General features: G+C 43.9%; 1 long non-coding RNA gene across 1 annotated transcript in view; it reads right to left on the bottom strand.

Annotated features, from left to right (window-relative positions):
• The window catches only part of LOC102166141, a 124,100-nt gene that overhangs the window by 4,842 nt on the left and 99,790 nt on the right, over positions 1 to 19,468 (bottom strand). Inside the window, exons 5-6 of the long non-coding RNA XR_002336362.1 lie at positions 4,898 to 5,103; positions 4,034 to 4,218 (exon numbers count right to left, since the gene is read on the bottom strand). This is a non-coding gene — a long non-coding RNA (uncharacterized LOC102166141). The remainder of the gene's footprint in view (positions 1 to 4,033; positions 4,219 to 4,897; positions 5,104 to 19,468) is intronic.

The following is a 19,468-nucleotide window of genomic DNA, read 5'->3' as shown; positions in this document are numbered from 1 at the left end:
TGTGTATGTATGGGCTTGTGAAGATGAAGCTAGAAAATCAAGCAGGATCCATGAGTTTACACTTTTCTGAAAGCTAAGAGATGTCACTGAGGAATTTTAAGTAGGATAGCACAATTAACTTAGAAAGAATATGCTGGAGTTCCTGCTGTGGTGCAGTGGGTTAAGAATCCGACTGCAATGACTCAGGTCGCTGTGGAGGCACACGTTTAATCCCCACCCCAGCGCAGTGAGTTAGCAGCTTGGATTCAATCCCTGGCCTAGGAAATTCCATATGCCGCTGCTGCTAGTGGGGACATAAGAAAGAAAGGAGGAAGGCAGGAAGGAAGGAAGGGAGGGAGGGAGGAAGGAAGATCATGCTGGCAACTGAGTGGGGGTCGAGGGACTGGACTCCCAGACCTGAGACCCATTAGGAGGCCAGGGTGTAGACTGATGTGGTGGAACCAGGAGTGAGTGGTTTCAAAAAATATTTAGGAAAGTCACTTTATAGGATTTGTTGACAGATTAAATGAGAAGGACATGGGAAAGGATTTTGGTTTATAAACTAGATGGATGGTTTTACCATTCACAGGGATCAAGAATACAGGAGGGGTGGAGAGGAGATGGGATGGTTTGGCATGCCTAACTCATTGGACATTTAATTTTCACTTTTAATTTTCCATCACATCTCAAATAGTTCCCAAACCCTCCTCAAAGAAGAGAAAGAAAAGTGACTCACTTACTAACAAAAGCATCTGGGAATTTGGAGAACTTTTACCTCTAAACAAATGCATTTTTATTTCTCCCCTAACTCCAAAACCTATCTTATTCTTCTTTCCTTCTGTCTCTCCATATCATGTTCTACTGAAAATGGCTTCCGAAATCCTGGTCATCTATTTGTCAACATTTTCATGTTGCAAATCAGAATTTATTTCATATAAATTGTTTCCTGAGCAACCATCATTCCTGTTCATTTTAGCTTTAGCATTTATATGCTTTTCTGTTATTAACTTGCTAAAATCCCAGCTTTCTTTCTTATAAATATTTATTATTTAAAAAATTTAATCATGAATTTCTTTTTCTTTCTTTTTTTTGGCTGCACCCACAGCATGTGGAAGTTCCAGGGCCAGGGACTGAACATGAGCCATAGCAGCGACCCAAGCCATAGCAGTGACAACACCAGGCCCTTAACCCACTTAGCCATCAGGGAGCTCCCCAACACCAGCTTTAGGACCCTAGGAAAGTTACCAAATCTTCCTGTGCCTCAGCTTCACATCTAGAACATATGGATAAAAATACCTGCCTGGTTGGGTTGTGAAAACAAAGTGATAAAAAGCACAGAAAGCATTAGAATCCTTTGCTTTCTCCAAAAACACAGCCCTTCCAAAAGATGAGGTTAAAATAATTTTGTTCCATAAAATACTGAAATCTCACTCTACCTTTCCTTAAACAGACTGACTTTTTAAAAAACCAAATAGCTATGTTGTATTCTAGCCAAAATATTTAATACTGAGGTGCCCAAAGGTCTTTAAAGAAAGTTGTATGTGTTAGTTTCAATCTCCTAGAAATTCACAAGGCCTAAGTAGAAGATATTTTATTTAGGCAGAAAAAAAATGACAATTTGTCATTTGCATGTTTGGGTCAAATCAGTGATTCTCACTTTGCTCTTCACCAATTAAAATTAGTTTTTGGCAACAAGATTCAGGGTTATTGACGCCGAAGCTGCTGGCAGTTTAAGTTTTTATCCATCCAAATTCTTATAGTTCAGGGAACAGAAAAATCCAATTTTTCCTCATATAAATTTAATCCAATGTAAGCACAAACTTTCAAGGTTCATTCAGGGATACTAATTCCTTTCATGTTCAGTTTTTCCATGATGAAGCTCTTCTTGGATGTCAGTGAGCAGGATTAAACCTCAGGAGCATGTGAGGCCATCCGAAAATGCTCCATTGTCTTTCAGTCTTTCTGGGTCACTCAGTATTTGGTTATCCAGCCTAATTGTGGGCAAGGAAAGCATGAATAATCAAATTGTACAGACAAGCTCTTGTATCTTCTTTTGGCTGATGACTTTACTCTTCGTCTCAAACCTTTTCTTCCAGAAGAGCTAACAAGGAAAGTAGAAGCTTTGTTCCCTGTCTTTGCTCAACTTGCTCTGCCCTTTCAAGGAGGTATTGACAAATAAGGTGTCTTCCCTCAAGCGTCCCCTTTCTTCTGCCATTAAGAAGTGGGATCAACAATATGTCTAGGTAGTAATTCCTGAAAAGGTAGACTTGCCTGTTCTAGAACTTTCTGGTATGAAAAGGAAGACAGAACTTGAGCCTGAACTTGGCTTCTTTTCCTTTTCTTGACTGTTTTCCAACAAAGGCTACTTTCCTCTTTCTTCCCATTATGGGATTTTTGGCACCTCAGAAGTAATAATGGAAATAAACATTTAAAAGATGGTCTCAGCAGTTTCCCTGACATACATGCATAGTACAAAAGGAACGCATATACAAGAGTGGATTAGATCTTTTTAAAATTATTTCTTCCATAATTCTCCTGGTTATGTTTTTTATTTGTTGGGTTCTTCTTTTAATTTTTGTGACCCCTTACACAGAGCTGTTGACATTTCTCAAGGTCAAGACCCTGTACCTCCCTTAGCCCCCCTCCGCACCACAGAGGGACGTGTATCATAGCATCAGCACAAATGGCTTCACCACAGCAACTCTGCAGAGGTTCTGCGGGAAAACTTAGGAAGTCTTCCTACATCTGCCTGGGTCTCTCATGAAACCAGAGGTCATAGATGGAAGTAAGCCAAGGGATATTAGGAACAAGAGGAAGAAAGAAAAGAATTGAGAGAATATACTAAGGACTTTTCACTGATAAGTGGGGAAAAAAAATCCTAGGGTAAAAATGTCTGCCTCAGGTTAGAGGGATAACAAATACTCCCGGATGAAGCAGTCTGTGTGTTCATATTCCTATAAATCTGTTGCGTCCTTTCCTGAAAGTTCGGGAGAGATCACTAAGCTGCTAGGGTGAACAGGGCAGAAGCAGGGGTCTTGAGGGGCTGAGGATAAACACAGCTCCTCCTTCTGCTTAAAACCTATCTTCTAAATTGAAATGATCCTCTGAAAAGATTCTGTAACTCACTGTTGTGACACCTAGTGGCGGGTAGCCATGTCTGCATCAGCAACATACACATTTATAAAACAATGGGTTTTTTTGTTTTTGTTTTTGTTTTTGTTTTTTTTTTTTTTGCTTTTTAGGGCTGCACTCACAGCATATGGCATATAGAGGTTCCCAGGCTAGGGGTCGAATCGGAGCTACAGCTGCCGGCCTACACCACAGCCACGCAACACAGGATCCGAGCCACGTCTGCGACCTACACCACAGCCTCACGGCAATGCCAGATCCCTAACCCACTGAGCGAGGTCAGGGATCAAACTCACAACCTCATGGTTCCTAGTCGGGTTCATTTCCGCTGTGCCACAATGGGAACTCCAAAACAATGTTTTTTTGATTGTATTTATTTATGTATTTATTTGTCTCCTAGGACCACACCCGTGGCATATGGAGATTCTCAGGCTAGGGGTCTAATCGGAGCTGTAGTCGCCGGCCTATGCCACAGCCACAACTTTGCACCTGAGCCGCATCTACGACCTATACCACAGTTCACCGCAATACCGGATCCTTAACCCACTGAGGGAGGCCAGGGTTTGAACCTGCAACCTCATGGTCCCTAGTCGGATTCGTTTCTGCTGAGCCATGATGGGAACTCCTGTTATTTTTGATTTTTAAAAATGAAGAAAGCTTACATGGAGCTGGAAGATCACAGTTAATCACCAGAGAACAGAACAGAAAGGCAGTTGTCTTTATCGCTGATTTGAAAGCTACATTCCTTAGAATTCTTAGGTAGGACCTGCAGACGTGGCTGGACAGAAATCTCAAGACCTTGGCAAGGTCCAGCACCATAGAATATCTGTGGTAGAGGCTAATGAAATAAGTGAGAAACTGTTTCCTTAGTTTGACAACTTGATAAGAGAAAGGAAACAAAGAGCCAATCTAAATAAAGGCTCACCTGAAAATTAAAGAGGCAAATCCACGAAATAAAGGCTAAGCTTCGTAGCTCTTGATGACAGGTGGCCTCACTTGGTCCTTTCAAATGGTTCAGTCTTCCCATCTTCTTGTTTAAGTATTAAATACTCTCATATGGGACGATGCACAGTACTGGCTGAACATTTCTACGTCCTCAGGAATATTCACCTAGTAAATACATTTAGACCAATTAGGGACTTAATAAAGTACTGCAGAAAATAAAGTGAGAAGAATCAAATTTTCAATTACGTGCCAAATTTCTATCATCTTCCACTCTCAATGGTAGAGGCAGCAGCTAGCTCAGTGAAACTAGGTGATTTAAGTTGATAGGACAATAATATTAACAATACTGTCTTGCTTTTTTTTTTCTTAACTACTTCATAACTTATTTAACCCATTTTCTATTGTTGGACACATAGTTCAAAATATCTTGACTGTTGCAAATAGTCCGTCATTGAACATCTTTGCACATAACCCTCTGTACCCAGTGTTGATATTTTGTTTTAAAAGTTTAATGGAATAATTTAAAATACACAAAAAAGCATAAGTCATATCCACCACTCAGCTTAAGAAATTGATCTTTACCTGAGCTCAGCAGTAACGAATCTGACTAGCATCCGTGAGGACGCAGGTTTGATCCCTGGCCTTGCTCAGTGGGTTAAGGATCTGGCGTTCCATGAGCTGTGGTGTAGGTCGCAGACTCGACTCGGATCCTGCATTGCTGTGGCTGTGGCATAGGCCAGCAGCTACAGCTCTGACTGGACCCCTAGCTTGAGAACCTCCATGTGCTGAGGGTAAAAAAAAAAAAAAAAAAGGAAAGAAAAAAGAGAAAGAAACTGATCTTTACCCATATAGTTGGAGTCTTCATGTCTTTTTCTCCATCCCGTCTCCTTCCTTATCCCAACAGTAACTTTATCCTGATGTCAGGATATCATTCTTCCTCATTCCTTTATAATTTCACTCCATGGTGTGTATCTCTAAGCTGCACATATATTAACGACTTAATGTAACTTTCTCTGATTGCAGGTGTAATGCTTGCTCATCGTGGAAACACTGGCAAGATAACAAGGTATAAACAGAAGGATAAATAAAAATACAAACAACATTATTGCCTCAAACATAACATTATGTAATATGAACCATTGCTAGTCTTTTGATCTGTTTTGCTCCCTAAATACTTTACAAAATCAATTGGGTTCAAAACAATTGCTTTAAAAGGAATGGGGCCATTTCATTCACCAGGTGCTTTTGTTTCCAACCTCACTCAGTCCCCCTGTGAGGTAGGTGATGTATTTTTTTGGCTGCACTTGTGGCATGTGGAAGTTCCCGGGCCAGGGACTGAACCTGCTCCAGCAGTGACAAGAACAGATCCTTAACTCCCTTATAGGAGATGTAATTTTATCTTTATTTTAGAGATGAGGAACAGAGGTCCTAAGAGATGAGTCAATGTCTCAAGATCTCTCAGCTCTCAAGTGAAGGCACCAGAACTCACATCTGAATCTTACAGTGTCACCGCCATTCTCCTTCACTGAGATCGCCAAGGACCCAAGATGGCGCTTCCTTCTCACTCTGTCTCCTTGCCCTCTTGTGACCTCTTTTCAACTTAGGTACCAACCTCCATCTTTATTTTAAACTGATTTTTCCTGCGTACAAAAGTTGAGCATGGAGAAGAAATACAGTGTAATTTATGTGAGAGGCCACATCTCAAAGAAATGGCCCTTGTTTTTAGCGGTTACTGCTATCACCCACCTTCCTCCCTAGCTAAGGCTCATGTTCTGAGTATAGGCACAGCTTTAGCCTGATGTTGTCAGAAAGGTCCGTTTCCAAACTGTGCTTACATAGCTCCTATTTAGTAGCTCTCCATGAACATGAGCTTCAGGGACCAAATACACCAGCCAAAAAAAAAAAGAGGGATTTCCATTGAGATGACTCTAGACTTGGTCCTAGTCGGAATGTTAACTTTAATAGTCAGAAGATTCATACCGATGGTCAAAAAATTCTCTCTCTCTCTTTTTTTTTTTTTTGGAGCAGAGGAGATTTTATTATATTCCTTTTTTTTTTTTTTTTTTTTGGCTTTTGTCTTTTTAGGGTCACACCTGCTGCATATGGAGGTTCCCAGGCTAAGGGTCAAATTGGAGCTGCAGCCCTTGGCCTATGTCACAGCCACAGCAACACCAGATTTGAGCCGCGTCTGCAGCCTACACCACAGCTCACAGCAACGCTGGATCCTTAACCCATTGAGCGAGGCCAGGGATCAAATCTGCGTCCTCATGGATACTAGTCGGATTTGCTAACCACTGAGCCACAGCGGGAATTCCTATGTTCCTTTTTGAGTGGCTGATAAAAGGACACCATGAGGCTCTTTTATGTATCTTCTGAGCACCTCTTCTTTTGACTTTCATTGAAGACACCTGAAAACATTAATGATTCATCTGTCTATTCCCGCAGGGCTGCCAACCTTCTTTTCTATCACAAAAATTCTAGTCCCCAACTAAAGCATCTCCAGCGTGGCAGGTATGAGGAAGGCTCAAAATCCTTATGGAATAGTCATTTCCTGGCGGCGATGGTTTTAGCATACAGCTCCCAAACAGAAGCTGATGAGGACCCTGCACCACCATCCACCATCGTCATGCCATTATAACATGGGTCACGCTGTACAGGGGAACTACTGTACTCCTGGCACTGGCTTTAGACTCCTTTGAGGGAATCGTTATCCCCATTTACAAATGGGGAAACTGAGGCTCAGGGCCATTAATCAACTGGCCTCAATACCTTGTTAGGGAGAGACAGAGTCAGAATTTGAATGCAGGTCTGTATGAACTACAAGTCTGAGCTCTGCCAAGAGCAGCACATTTGTGAAGCACTTCTGTCACTTACACGCCAGGTACTATAAGCTACACAGAGGTGACAACATCTGCCTTTGACTCCAGGAGTTCCCAGTTCAGTAGGAAGAAAAAGATGCAGTGCAGACCCAATTGTGCCAATTGCTATAATGTGGGACTAGCAACATGTTGTGTGAGCCTGGGGGAAGATGAACTCACTTGGGGAAAATTAGGGACTTGAGAAGACAGAATTTCATCTGGTATCACTATGGAATAGTTCCCATAAAGTCAACGTTATAAATGTAAGTCTAGAGTTGGGAGAGGGTATCACTGGTGTTTAGATAACTATTAGGTGGCTACTGCCAGTCCCTCTGCCAGTCCCCTATCATTCAGTTTTAAATAGAGCAGGGATTGGGTCTCACTTTGAACTAATCCCATCCTGATTAGAAATGAGAGAGTCGACTAACAATATCGAGGGCAGCCAGTGGAAAAAAGCTGTGGCTGGCTGCTTGAGGGGTGAGGGGAGCATGGCAGGGACCACCGAACCCACATACAACCATCTGCTCCCTCCCTCCCTCCCCGTGGCCCATGCTTCGACTGCTGGTTTCCCGTGCAACTTATTTTGCAGAGTATAATGAACATGTAGAGAGCAAATACCACTGCAGCTTTCAACCTGTCCATGAGGGAGGGAATTTGTTGTTCTGGCCAATCCAGGTCCTAGACCAGAGCCTGGCACTGCTAGGCCAAGTAAATGTCAGAGAATACTTACTGCATGAAGCTCTGTTGGGTGAGAATGAAGGATATACTGGCTAGTGTTGACATAAGGAGAGACGAAAAAAATCCTGGACGAATTGGACATGTTTCGCCATTTTGCCTGGGGCAGCCTCATGTGGGTTTTACAGGGCTGTACAAGATAAACCCTGTGACCAAAACAGCTGTCCCCCATGAGTGGGTGTCACATATATGCAGCCTTTTCATAGGCCTGGGCCTCTCTGCTTTCTGAAGGCGGGGTTTCTGGGAAGCCTGGGAAACCAAGCTGTCTGTCCAGGGAGAAGCCAAGGTACCAGAATGCTGCCGGGTTTAATGCCAAGTGATACCGAGAAGAGAATGTAGGGTGACTCACAGTCGAAAACTGTATTGTGCTAACAGGGTGGGTGCCCATCTCCTGGGCGAGTGGGCTGGGCAAGCCTCTGGGTGAAGAATGCTGCTCTCTACTCTCAACACGCCCTCCAACAAAAGCCCAAGTGAGCCTCCACCAGAAACCATCAGTCCAGGCCGCTCTGATTTCTCAAACAGATCATCAGCAGAAAGGCAGTGCTCATCCTCAACAGGTCAAGTCCACTAAGGAAAAACACTGGAAAGCCTCTTAGCACTGCAAGAACAGAAGCAGCCATGACCCCTTCCCATGACCCCGCAGACTCAGCACACCAAAACCACGGCGCCAGTTTCTCAGAAGGAACTTCTCAAACTCTTGTGGTCTTCAGTCCTACAGCTTGAATGGGGGTTGAACTTGAACTGAAGAGTAGGCAGTTCCGAGTTGGTGGAGTAGGCAGCAGCCCAGGGATGTGAGGATATAATGCAACTGATGGTCAACCCTTTGTGTTTCTTCCAGTGAGACAAGAGGTCTCTCGGGTCCCCTGAAGGCCTGTCTGTCCAGATGCAAAATCTTTGAGCACAAGAATGGTAGTCTTTCCTGGGGAGCCGCCTCTAGCCACCTGCTCCCTGTCCTCATGCTCCATGGCGATTGAGTGCCATGGGAAACTCACACGTGCCTGAGCCTGTTTGACAGCTGCCAGACACCACCAGGCTCAGCAGAGAACAGGCTCCCGTCCTCCAGCAGCCGTCCCTGTTTGGGGGGTCGGGGGTGTGGCTCCCTCTCTATACCTGGGCTCTGGAAGAAGCAACGAGGCAGCAGGTCTCAGGGTAAAACCCTCCCAGCAGGAGCCAGCAGTCCCTTCCACCTTGTGTTCCTCACTCACTTTCAGGCTAGTTATCGTGTTTGCCACGTGCTTCAAATTTCACAGAGGAGAGGACAAAAGCTCTAGCAATTGATAAGTTTGGGCAAACCTTCTCCTTCAGGTGGGGGGATGGAGAGGCTAGGTCTTTTTCCAAGATGGCTCTGGCTAAGATGGGTCTCACACAAAATGGTAAAATCCGCAAGTTTCTCTCCAGATTTTCCAGCAACCTTGGCATCCAGGCAGGCTGTGACTGCTGACAGCCAACTCCTCGGCCTGCACGCCCTTCTCTCCCTGCCTTCCTAGCTCTGCAGTATGAGAAAATTAGTAAGACGTGGTTAGGTGACTTCACACCGCTGGATGATACACTAGCTGCTCACTGCTGTATTCCCAGTGTCTAGAATAGGGTCTGGCATGTGGTAGCCTCCATAAATATTTGAAGAGCCAAAGATGGCAAAAGCGTTAGATCCCAAGAGATCTGTCAACTCTCTGGGGGATATTTGCACAGACGAATAACAGTCGTTAACACTAGTTAACAGAACAAACTACCACTGGTTAACTGCAGCTTACAAGTCACCTTTGCACACTCGAAAGACAGGATCTCTGCATTTCCAACAGCATCGTGGTCTCCTGGTTGACCTGCTTTTGTACAGAAAGAACCTCACAGATGACACCATTTTCCAAAACCCTTTTCCTTCTTATGAAGGAGCCTACTCTGCACACCTGGTCATCCTCCTCTCCAGCAAATGGGCCTTTTTGCTCTTTTCTCACAATCTTTCCAAGAGTCCTTCATGAAGGAACAGAAGAGGTAACTAAGCTGGGGTTTTTTGTTTTTTGCTTTTTCTTTTTTAACAGCTTTTCTGGAATGTCCGTGGAAGACCTTGGGCTTTACACAGCTACTCCCTGTCTGGGACATCTCAGGTCGGCCTCTTGCAGTTTTTTCCCTATTTTTCCTCTGTGTGTGTCCCCTCCGAGTATGCTGTGCTGTTTCCTGAGGCAGGAATCTGTCTGCAGGGAAGGTCTGGGAGGTGATGGCGCCTCCAGAGCTGCCTTTCTGGCAGCTGGTGACACAGCGGGCCCGGCCTCATCTGCTGCTAATTGTTGACACTTGGTCCAGAGGAACGAGTTAGGAACAGCGCTCTGCTCCATCAGGCTGCTCTCAGGTCTGGGCAGGGAGACAGGCAGTGACTCATGTCATGGTGGGAGTGAGCCCTGCCACCTGGGCTGAAGGAAAATGACATGAGAGGCCCGGAGAGGAAGCCACCTCTTCCCATCCCCCAGGCCCCCGCCACTCCCACCCTCCACCCCACCCCTGTCTATCCTCCAGCCACTCTCTCTCTGAAGCCACGTCCCTGCTCCGCCTCCTCCCAGGCTCCGGCCCACGGGAGATGTCTTTCTCCATATGTACCTTGCTCCTCCTCCTCTGTGCTTTTGCATGCCCTTCCCTCTGCCTCCAGTGCTCTTCCTTCAAGGCTCTATTGGTTTGGTTTTACTTGTGCTTCAAAGTCCAGTCGAATGTTTGCTCTCCTTGGAAACTTTCCTCTCCTCCCACTATGACTGGGAAGCCCTTTGTGCAAACCTACACTGTGGCACAGCTTTCGTATCTCAGTTTCAGCAGATCTGGATTACTCAAGGGGCAGGGACTGCCCTTGGTTCATCTTTGGATCCATTTTACCAACCAGGTGCAGGCACATAACGGATGTGCACTAAGTGTTCATGGGCTGACTGTGGAGCGGAGCGGACGTACTGCACCAGGGACACAGGACACTGGGTTGCTGGGTGGATGATCGGAGTCCAAAGTCTGTAATTCTGAAGAGTTTGCCATCCTCGGGCCCCTACAAATCTGTTCACTCTTCCTAGAAAGATCCTTGCCACATATGTGGTGGTAGGAGGGATTCTCTCACTGGTCTCCACGACAGGGATCGCTGTTTGAAGACTATGGCATTAGCAGATACCCTTGCCTGTCATGTCTGCGCTGTGGGAAGAAGAATTTATGAACTACCCACTCAGTGCTCAGCTTTACAATGAAGTAGAGGATCCAAAAGAAGGAGAAGATATAGTCTCTACTCCTGTGGACCATAAAGTCTCATCTGAAAGACAGTGTGGTTGAAATGAGAACTTATCAATGAACATGGGCCCACCTAAGGTTTGCTCCAGAGAATCATTAAATGCTTTTAAACAAAGAAAATTCCGCTTCTAAGTTCCCTGGATCTTCCTATAAAAAGCACTTGATCTTGAATTTCAGCAGGCAAGGTGGAAACACAGGACTGAAACTCGGGTTTTGACAGGTGGGGAGGATGAATGGAGGCAGAGAGTGGTCAAGATTCTTGGAGTAGCTCAGCAGATCACAGGAGCTAGAGGAGGTTGCTGCAAGTGAGAATAAACTAGAAGTGGGGGCCAACTTGGCTGTTCCCAACCTCTCCTAAGACTACACGTAGCTCTAGAAGGAGGACAGAGGCTAGAAATATGCCAGGATAAAGAGAGGCTGGCAACATGCAGGTTAAGGATCCTGCACTGTCACTGCACTGCCGTGGCTCAGGTCACTGCTGTGGCTCAGATTCAATCCCTGGCCCGGGAACTTCCACATGGAACCCAAACAGGGATTCTTCTGTCACTGAAGGCCGACATTATATTTGAAAGTATACATGGTCAGATTGTGTTTAGACTCTATTTGGCAATATTCAGTTTGTTGAATGTGAAGTTGCTTTGATGTATTACTTAGGCTCCTTGGTGCTGGTGATTATCTCTAGGCATTCAAAGAAACCAAGGGCCACTTATCTCCCAGAATCATTTAATCATTAATATTAATTAGTATTAATTATTTAGTATTTATCATCACTAATCTACTGATTTCAATTTCTGGTCTTGGGTTATCCATTGGACCTGCATCCAACAACGACGGATTGTATTTCTAAATAAGAATTTGTATTTTAAAATATTGTTATTGCTTTTTTAAAAATAGTCAATGTTCACTGCAGAAAACACAGGCAAACCCATGTATAGATAAATACACATAAAGACAAATACATATATGAAACTTATAAACTCACAACTCCAAAGTAATTATCAGTGACATGGTATTGTACGCTTTCAGTGTTGTCAATGTCTGTGCAAATGTTTTACTTATTTATTTTTGGCATATGCCTTCTTCTTTTTCTCCAAATAAGAATCTTTTTACCCTCTTTTTGCCTGGGTGGGAAGTATATGGAGGAGGGGGTGAGGAGGAAACAAATTACAGCGGAAATTGAATCTCTACTCCCTAGGACTAGATCTCCAGCCCTCAAGGCCTCCTAACTGGTCTTCTCTGTCTTAGTTCTGGAGGAAATTGGATTCCTAGGTCTGCTTCCTGTTCCCTGCTCTTCCTGCCCCAGATCCCATCCCCTAGTCCCCCTTAAGGGCGTTGGAGTGAGTGGGCTGGCTAAGTGGGGATACTGACCTCACGGACGCTAGAACTGATCCTGACAGAGACCTAGACTTCAGACAAGCTTTGACCCACATGTGGAGTGATGAATTCTCTGTGATTCCTGAGGACTCCAGCATCTCCTTCCTTGGGTCATACAGGTGTGCTGGGGCTCAGGGTGGACCACTCCAAAAATAGGCCACAATGGCATACGGACTCTCTTGCAAGGAAGTTGCTTGAGAAGAAGCCGAAGCAAGAAGGAAACTCTGACCCTCTTTTGTCCCTGTGAGCCCAGAGAATCAATCTCTCAGCCCTCCCTGCATGTGGAGGTAACAGGACACCCTTATGGTCAGAGGGAATTAGGCAGAGAAGTCTATACAGACAAACCAATTCTTTTTTTCCCCCTTTTTCAGGGCCACACCTGAGGCATATGGAAATTCCCAGGCTAGGGGTTGAGTTGGAGCTACAGCTGCCGGCCTACACCACAGCCACAGCAACTCAGGAACTGAGCCGTGTCTGAGACCTACGCCACAGCTTGAGGCAATGCTGGATCAACACACTGAGAGGAGCCAGGGACCAAACCTGCATCCTCATGGATACTAGCTGGGCTTGTAACCTACTGAGCCACAACAGGAACCCCAAACCATACTTCGGAGTTTCTTAGTTGATTACCTCAAGCCCAAACTCTTTAGATTCTTCACTAATTGAGCATCCAAAACCTGAGTTTCTTTGTCCTGTGATTTCCTCACAAATTGTTTAAGTCTAGAAAGTATAAAAGCTGTTTTGGCCACTTCTTAGGTCTTATTCCTGTAAGACCCCTGTGTGCATGCTCTAAAATTTATTTTTCTCCTGTTAATCTGCCTCATGTCAATTTTATTATTAGTCCATCCACAAGAACACAGCAGGGGTAGAGTGGGAAACTTCCTCCTCCTTGACAGGTACCTCAAAATGGTAACTCACAGACTCTTTCTTTAAAATTGAAGTGTAGTTGATTAACAGTGTGGTGTTAGTTTGTGGTATACAGCAAAGAGATCCAGTTATATGTATATATTCATATTCTTTTTCACATTCTTTTCCATTATGATTTATTACAGAATACTGAATGTAGTATTCAGTATTCATTTATTTTATATATAATAGTCTGCACCTGCTAATCCTAACTGCCTAATTTATTCCCCCCCCTTCCTTTTTGGTAATCATAAGTTTGTTTTGTCTTTGAGTCTGTGTCTGTTTTGAAAATAAGTTCATTTGTATATTTAAAATTCCACATATAAGTGATATCACATGGTATTTGTCTTTTTCTGACTTCATATAGCATGATAATTCCTAAGTCCATCCATGTTGCTGCAAAACGGCATTATTCCATTCTTTTTTATGGCTGAGTAATACTCCCTCATATATCTCTTTTTCTATATCTATAACATCTTCTTTATCCATTCATCTGTCCACGGACACAAAGGTTATTTTCACGTCTTAGCTGTTGTAAATAGTACTGCTATGAACATAAGAGTGCATGTATCTTTTCAAATTATAGTTTTCTCTGAATATATGTCCAGGAGTGGGATTCCAGGATCATAGGAAGTTCAACTGTTAAGAGTTGACAGGCCCACAGCAGAACATCGTTCCCAAGCTCCTCTCCAGTATAGGAATCCCTTCTCTAGCATCCTTGCCAGGAAGCACCCAACCTTGGCCACACATTAGCAGGAATGAGTAATTTGGGTTGTTTTTGCCACTCTCAGACACTCCAAAGGCCAGATAATTCTGTCTTTATTTTGAGCAAAAATCTGATTTGAAATGAGGTGACGTTATATAAAAGGCATTTACTTTATAGTGGTATTTTTGCCCTCCAAGATATTTCTATCTTAAGCAGCACCGAAAGATACACAGTCTTTTAGGAAAGGAGGAGGTCCAGGATACTCCTGAAACTACATACAAAATCATGTATGTGCTTATGTGCTCTTCCATTGCTTTTCTGGGAATGAGGGCCAGAGTTCTTATGGGATTCTCTCCACCCAAGGGGTCCCACAGGGTTCTATGCCATCTCTGAAGTGCCATGTTGAGTTGATTTTGTCACACGTAAAAGGAAGGCAGATGGGACCTTACTCAAGTCTCACTCAGGGGAGGCACAAAGACACCCTGCTGGGCGGCTTATGGCAGGGGTGCTAGGGCTTGTCTGTCTTCAGCCCAGAATAAGTCTCCCTTCCCCAAGTAGAGCCCAGCGACTGCACCACTCCCTTAAGGCCAGCCACCCGGAAACACGGTGCCACCAGAGCCTCTGTTTCAGATCCTGCTCTCAGTTCTCAGATGTGTCAGCCTGTCTGCCACAACTTCACATCCGCACTGCCCAGCTGTGGAAAAGGTGTGAGGGCAAACATCTTGCTTGTAGAGCCAGTGTCATGAGGATTTTCAGACAAAGGGTACAGAGGCTCAGGCTTTTCCAACTCATCACCCGCACACCCGGTCAGGAAAAGGAAATGACTGGAGCCACGTCACCCTCAGCGTGACTCTGCTCATCCTTGCTTCCAATGCACACATGCACAAAGGGACACGTCTCTCTTGTTTCATCAGGTAGCCAGCCCTATCTGGGGTTACATCATCTCTGGGTTGTCTGAGTTTCAAATATTTTCATATATTCTACATCCTGAGACTAGTGAGGAAGCATCTGAAGTGTCTTAATCAGGCATCAACATTCCAAAGGTGGTTGGTTAGCATCTGAAATACTCTAATTAGGGATCAACACTTCAGAGGGGGGTGAGTTAGCACTTCAAATGTTATTAGTGAAATCTTCACCACAAAGGGGGTGTTCATTAGCATAACGGATGTTTTCACTGGTGGAATGGATGGTATTCAAGTAATGCAAACTGGCCACACCGGGTCTCAAATAAAATAAACCAACTAGAGCCTCCACATATAAATATACTCTTTCTTTCCCCCTGTCCTGTGTGGGGTCCTTCAAGAGCTTTCATACCTATGGGATTAAATCCAAAACATTTAGCTCATCAACCCTGCATGGCTTGGCTGCAGCCCACTAAGCACATCAGCCACCCTCTCTTCCGCACCTGCTGGTTTTGTTTCAGATGCTTAGTCCCACTTGCGCGGGGCTTCCCTTCTAAAGACCTTCCGCGCGTGCTGTTTTCCTGGCTGGAAGCACCTCTCAGAGAGCTCTGCTACCTGCTGTGTGAACTTGCTTAGGGCACTTACCACTGCTAAGCCTCCACTTTCTCATCTATAAAATGAGGCGGGGTGGGGGTGGGGGGGAAATCACTCTCTACTATTTTACTAAGGACTAATGAGACCACGTCTATAGGGGGTTTAGGCGTTCCCGCCGTGGCAACCAGGTGCAGTGGGTTAAGATGCTGACTGCAGTGGTTCAGGTTGCTGCGGGAGTGCAGGTTGGATCCCAGGCCCAGCGCAGGAGGTCACAGCTGTGGCTTGGATTCAGCACCTGGCCGAGAATTTCCACAGGCCACTGGTGCGGCCATATAAGGGGTTTGACTCAGTGCCTGGCGACAGGAAAATGGGATCCTTGTGAGGTTATTTTAGTCACCTAGCTGACTCCAACTTGATCATCAAAACTCATCTCAAGTGTCTTTTTTTCGAGGGGGTTTCTCTAGTGACCATCCCACCCCCAAACCAAGACACTGTGTCCCTGCTCTAGGTTTTCCAAAAAGTCTGGCCGACCTCTGTGGAAGTACATACTGTACTGGAGGGTGAATGTCTTCTCAGGTGTTTACCTAAAAACCATTAGCTCCATAAGGACAAGAACTATGTCCCCTCCCTTTTTCATGTCCCAAGTGCCTCGTATGTGATACAAACTTAATAAACATTTCATCAGTGATTGAACAAGTGCATGAAGTCATCAGGGATGTGGGGCTCTCTGCAGAAACACTGGGGAAGGGGCTTTGAGAATTACCACCCGATGGAGGAAGGGCAGTCGGGGGAAGAGGAGTAAACCAAGCTGGATTTGGAAACTGTAGATAGAATTCAGCTCAATATGTGGGAGCACTTCTGTGACTGTTCAAGAAATGGAAGGAGCTGCCTCAGTGGTCGTTCTTTCTCCAAATTTATTTCAACAGAGGTTAATAACAAGGCAAGGTGGATTTACCCATGGGATAAAGAGTTGCCTATAAAGTTCTGCCTAACATGTGACATTCTATGAAAATTCCACATGAGAAATAAACTTTTTTTTTTTTTTTGGTCTTTTTGCAATTTCTTGGGCCGCTCCCAAGAAATTGGAGGTTCCCAGGCTAGGGGTCAAATTGGAGCTGTAGCTGCCAGCCTACGCCAGAGCCACAGCAACGCGGGATCCGAGCTGCGTCTGAGACCTACACCACAGCTCACAGCAACGCCGGATCCCTAACCCACTGAGCAAGGCCAGGGATCGAACCCGCAATCTCACGGTTCCTAGTCGGATTTGTTAACCACTGCACGCAGACGGGAACCCCAAGTCTTGCTTTCTTTACAGGCTTTCCACTAGGTAGACATTTTGAGAATAGGTTAAAAAAAATAGATCTAATCTATTCATCAATAATTTTCTTTTTTTTTTTCTTTAACTGGCAATGTTGGATTAAACATTTAGCAATTTTTTTTTTTTTTCCCACTGTACAGCAAGGGGGTCAGGTTATCCTTACATGTATACATTGCAATTACAGCTTTTCCCCCACCCTTTCTTCTGTTGCAACATGAGTATCTAGACATAGTTCTCAATGCTATTCAGCAGGATCTCCTTGTAAATCTATTCTAGGTTGTGTCTGATAAGCCCAAACTCCCGAACCCTCCCACTCCCTCCCCCTCCCATCAGGCAGCCACAAGTCTCTTCTCCAAGTCCATGAGTTTCTTTTCTGAGGAGATGTTCATTTGTGCTGGATATTAGATTCCAGTTATAAGTGATATCATATGGTATTTGCCTTTGTGTTTCTGGCTCATTTCACTCAGGATGAGATTCTCTAGTTCCATCCATGTTGCTGCAAATGGCATTATGTCATCCTTTTTTATGGCTGAGTAGTATTCCATTGTGTATATATACCACCTCTTCCGAATCCAATCCTCTGTCGATGGACATTTGGGTTGTTTCCATGTCCTGGCTATTGTGAATAGTGCTGCAATGAACATGCGGGTGCATGTGTCTCTTTTAAGTAGAGTTTTGTCCGGATAGATGCCCAAGAGTGGGATTGCGGGGTCATGTGGAAGTTCTATGTATAGATTTCTAAGGTATCTCCAAACTGTTCTCCACAGTGGCTGTACCAGTTTACATTCCCACCAACAGTGCAGGAGGGTTCCCTTTTCTCCACAGCCCCTCCAGCACTTGTTATTTGTGGATTTATTAATGATGGCCATTCTGACTGGTGTGAGGTGGTATCTCACGGTAGTTTTGATTTGCATTTCTCTTATAATCAGCGATGTTGAGCTTTTTTTCATGTGTTTGTTGGCCATCTGTATATCTTCTTTGGAGAAATGTCTATTCAGGTCTTTTGCCCATTTTTCCATTGATTGATTGGTTTTTTTGCTGTTGGGTTGTATAAGTTGCTTATATATTCTAGAGATTAAGCCCTTGTCAGTTGCATCATTTGAAACTGTTTTCTCCCATTCTGTAAGTTGTCTTTTTGTTTTCTTTTGGGTTTCCTTTGCTGTGCAAAAGCTTTTCAGTTTGATGAGGTCCCATGGGTTTATTTTTGCTCCAATTTCTATTGCTTTGGGAGACTGACCTGAGAAAATATTCATGGTGTTGATGTCAGAGAGTGTTTTGCCTATGTTTTCTTCTAGGAGTTTGATGGTGTCCTGTCGTATATTTAAGTCTTTCAGCCATTTGGAGTTTATTTTTGTGCATGGTGTGAGGGTGTGTTCTAATTTCATTGCTTTGCATGCAGCTGTCCAGGTTTCCCAGCAATGCTTGCTGAATAGACTTTCCTTTTCCCATTTTATGTTCTTGCCTCCCTTGTCAAAGATTGATTGACCATAGGTGTCAGGGTTTATTTCCGGATTCTCTATTCTGTTCCATTGGTCTGTCTGTCTGTTTTGATACCAGTATCACACTGTTTTGATGACTGTGGCTTTGTAGTATTTCTTGAAGTCTGGGAGAGTGATGCCTCCTGCTTGGTTTTTGTTTCTCAGGATTGCTTTGGCGATTCTGGGTCTTTTGTGGTTCCATATAAATGTTTGGATTGTTTGTTGTAGTTCTGTGAAAAATGTCATGGGTAATTTGATAGGGATTGCATTGAATCTGTAGATTGCTTTGGGTAGTATGGTCATTTTCACAATATTGATTTTTCCAATCCAGGAACATGGAATATCTTTCCATTTCTTTACATCTTCTTTGATTTCTTTGATTAAAGTTTTATAGTTCTCGGCATATAGGTCCTTTACCTCTTTGGTCAGGTGTATTCCGAGGTATTTGATTTTGTGAGGTACAATTTTAAAAGGTATCGTATTTTTGTATTCCTTTTCTAATATTTCATTGCTGGTATACAGAAATGCAACTGACTTCTGAATGTTAATCTTATATCCTGCCACTTTGCTGAATTTATTAATTAGTTCAAGGAGTTTTGGGGTTGAGTCCTTAGGGTTTTCTAGGTATAGTATCATGTCATCTGCATACAGTGACAGTTTGATCTCTTCTCTTCCTATATGGATGCCTTTTATTTCTTTTGTTTGTCTAATTGCTGTGGCTAAGACTTCCAAAACTATGTTGAAGAGCAGTGGTGAGAGTGGGCATCCCTGTCTTGTTCCAGATTTGAGTGAGAAGGCTTTCAGTTTTTCCCCATTGAGGATTATATTTGCTGTGGGTTTATCATAAATGGCTTTGATTATACTCAGGAATGTTCCATCTATACCCACTTTACATTTAGCAATTTTTTTTCTGAGTTTTGGGAAAAGCGGAGAGACTCATATTACCTTATGAAAGATGCAGAGGAAGTATTTATCTCTTTCGAGCATTTTTTTATTCATTAATTTATAAATTTTTGCCTGCATCCATTGGCCAAGGGTCTAGAATAGGATAAAAGCTATGCCTTAAGACTGAGGTGGCTCTTTTAAACACCAAGTAGAATGAAGACCAAAAAAGCAGCTGAAATGTGATGCCTTCAGTAAAACAGGTTTGAATAGATTTGAGAATAATTTGGCTCCCTGTTTTGGTCAGATGAACAGAACCTTGGTTATATTTTGACTCCACGTGTGGCCACATAGATAGGGTTTACTGACATTCATCTCCAGGAACTTTCCTTGGCTTTAACAAATAAGTAGGC

Source organism: Sus scrofa, chromosome 10, assembly GCF_000003025.6.
Source record: "Sus scrofa isolate TJ Tabasco breed Duroc chromosome 10, Sscrofa11.1, whole genome shotgun sequence".
Taxonomy (NCBI): Eukaryota; Metazoa; Chordata; class Mammalia; order Artiodactyla; family Suidae; genus Sus; species Sus scrofa.
Note: the sequence above shows the minus strand (reverse complement) of the source record. Positions and strands in the feature narration are given on the sequence as shown.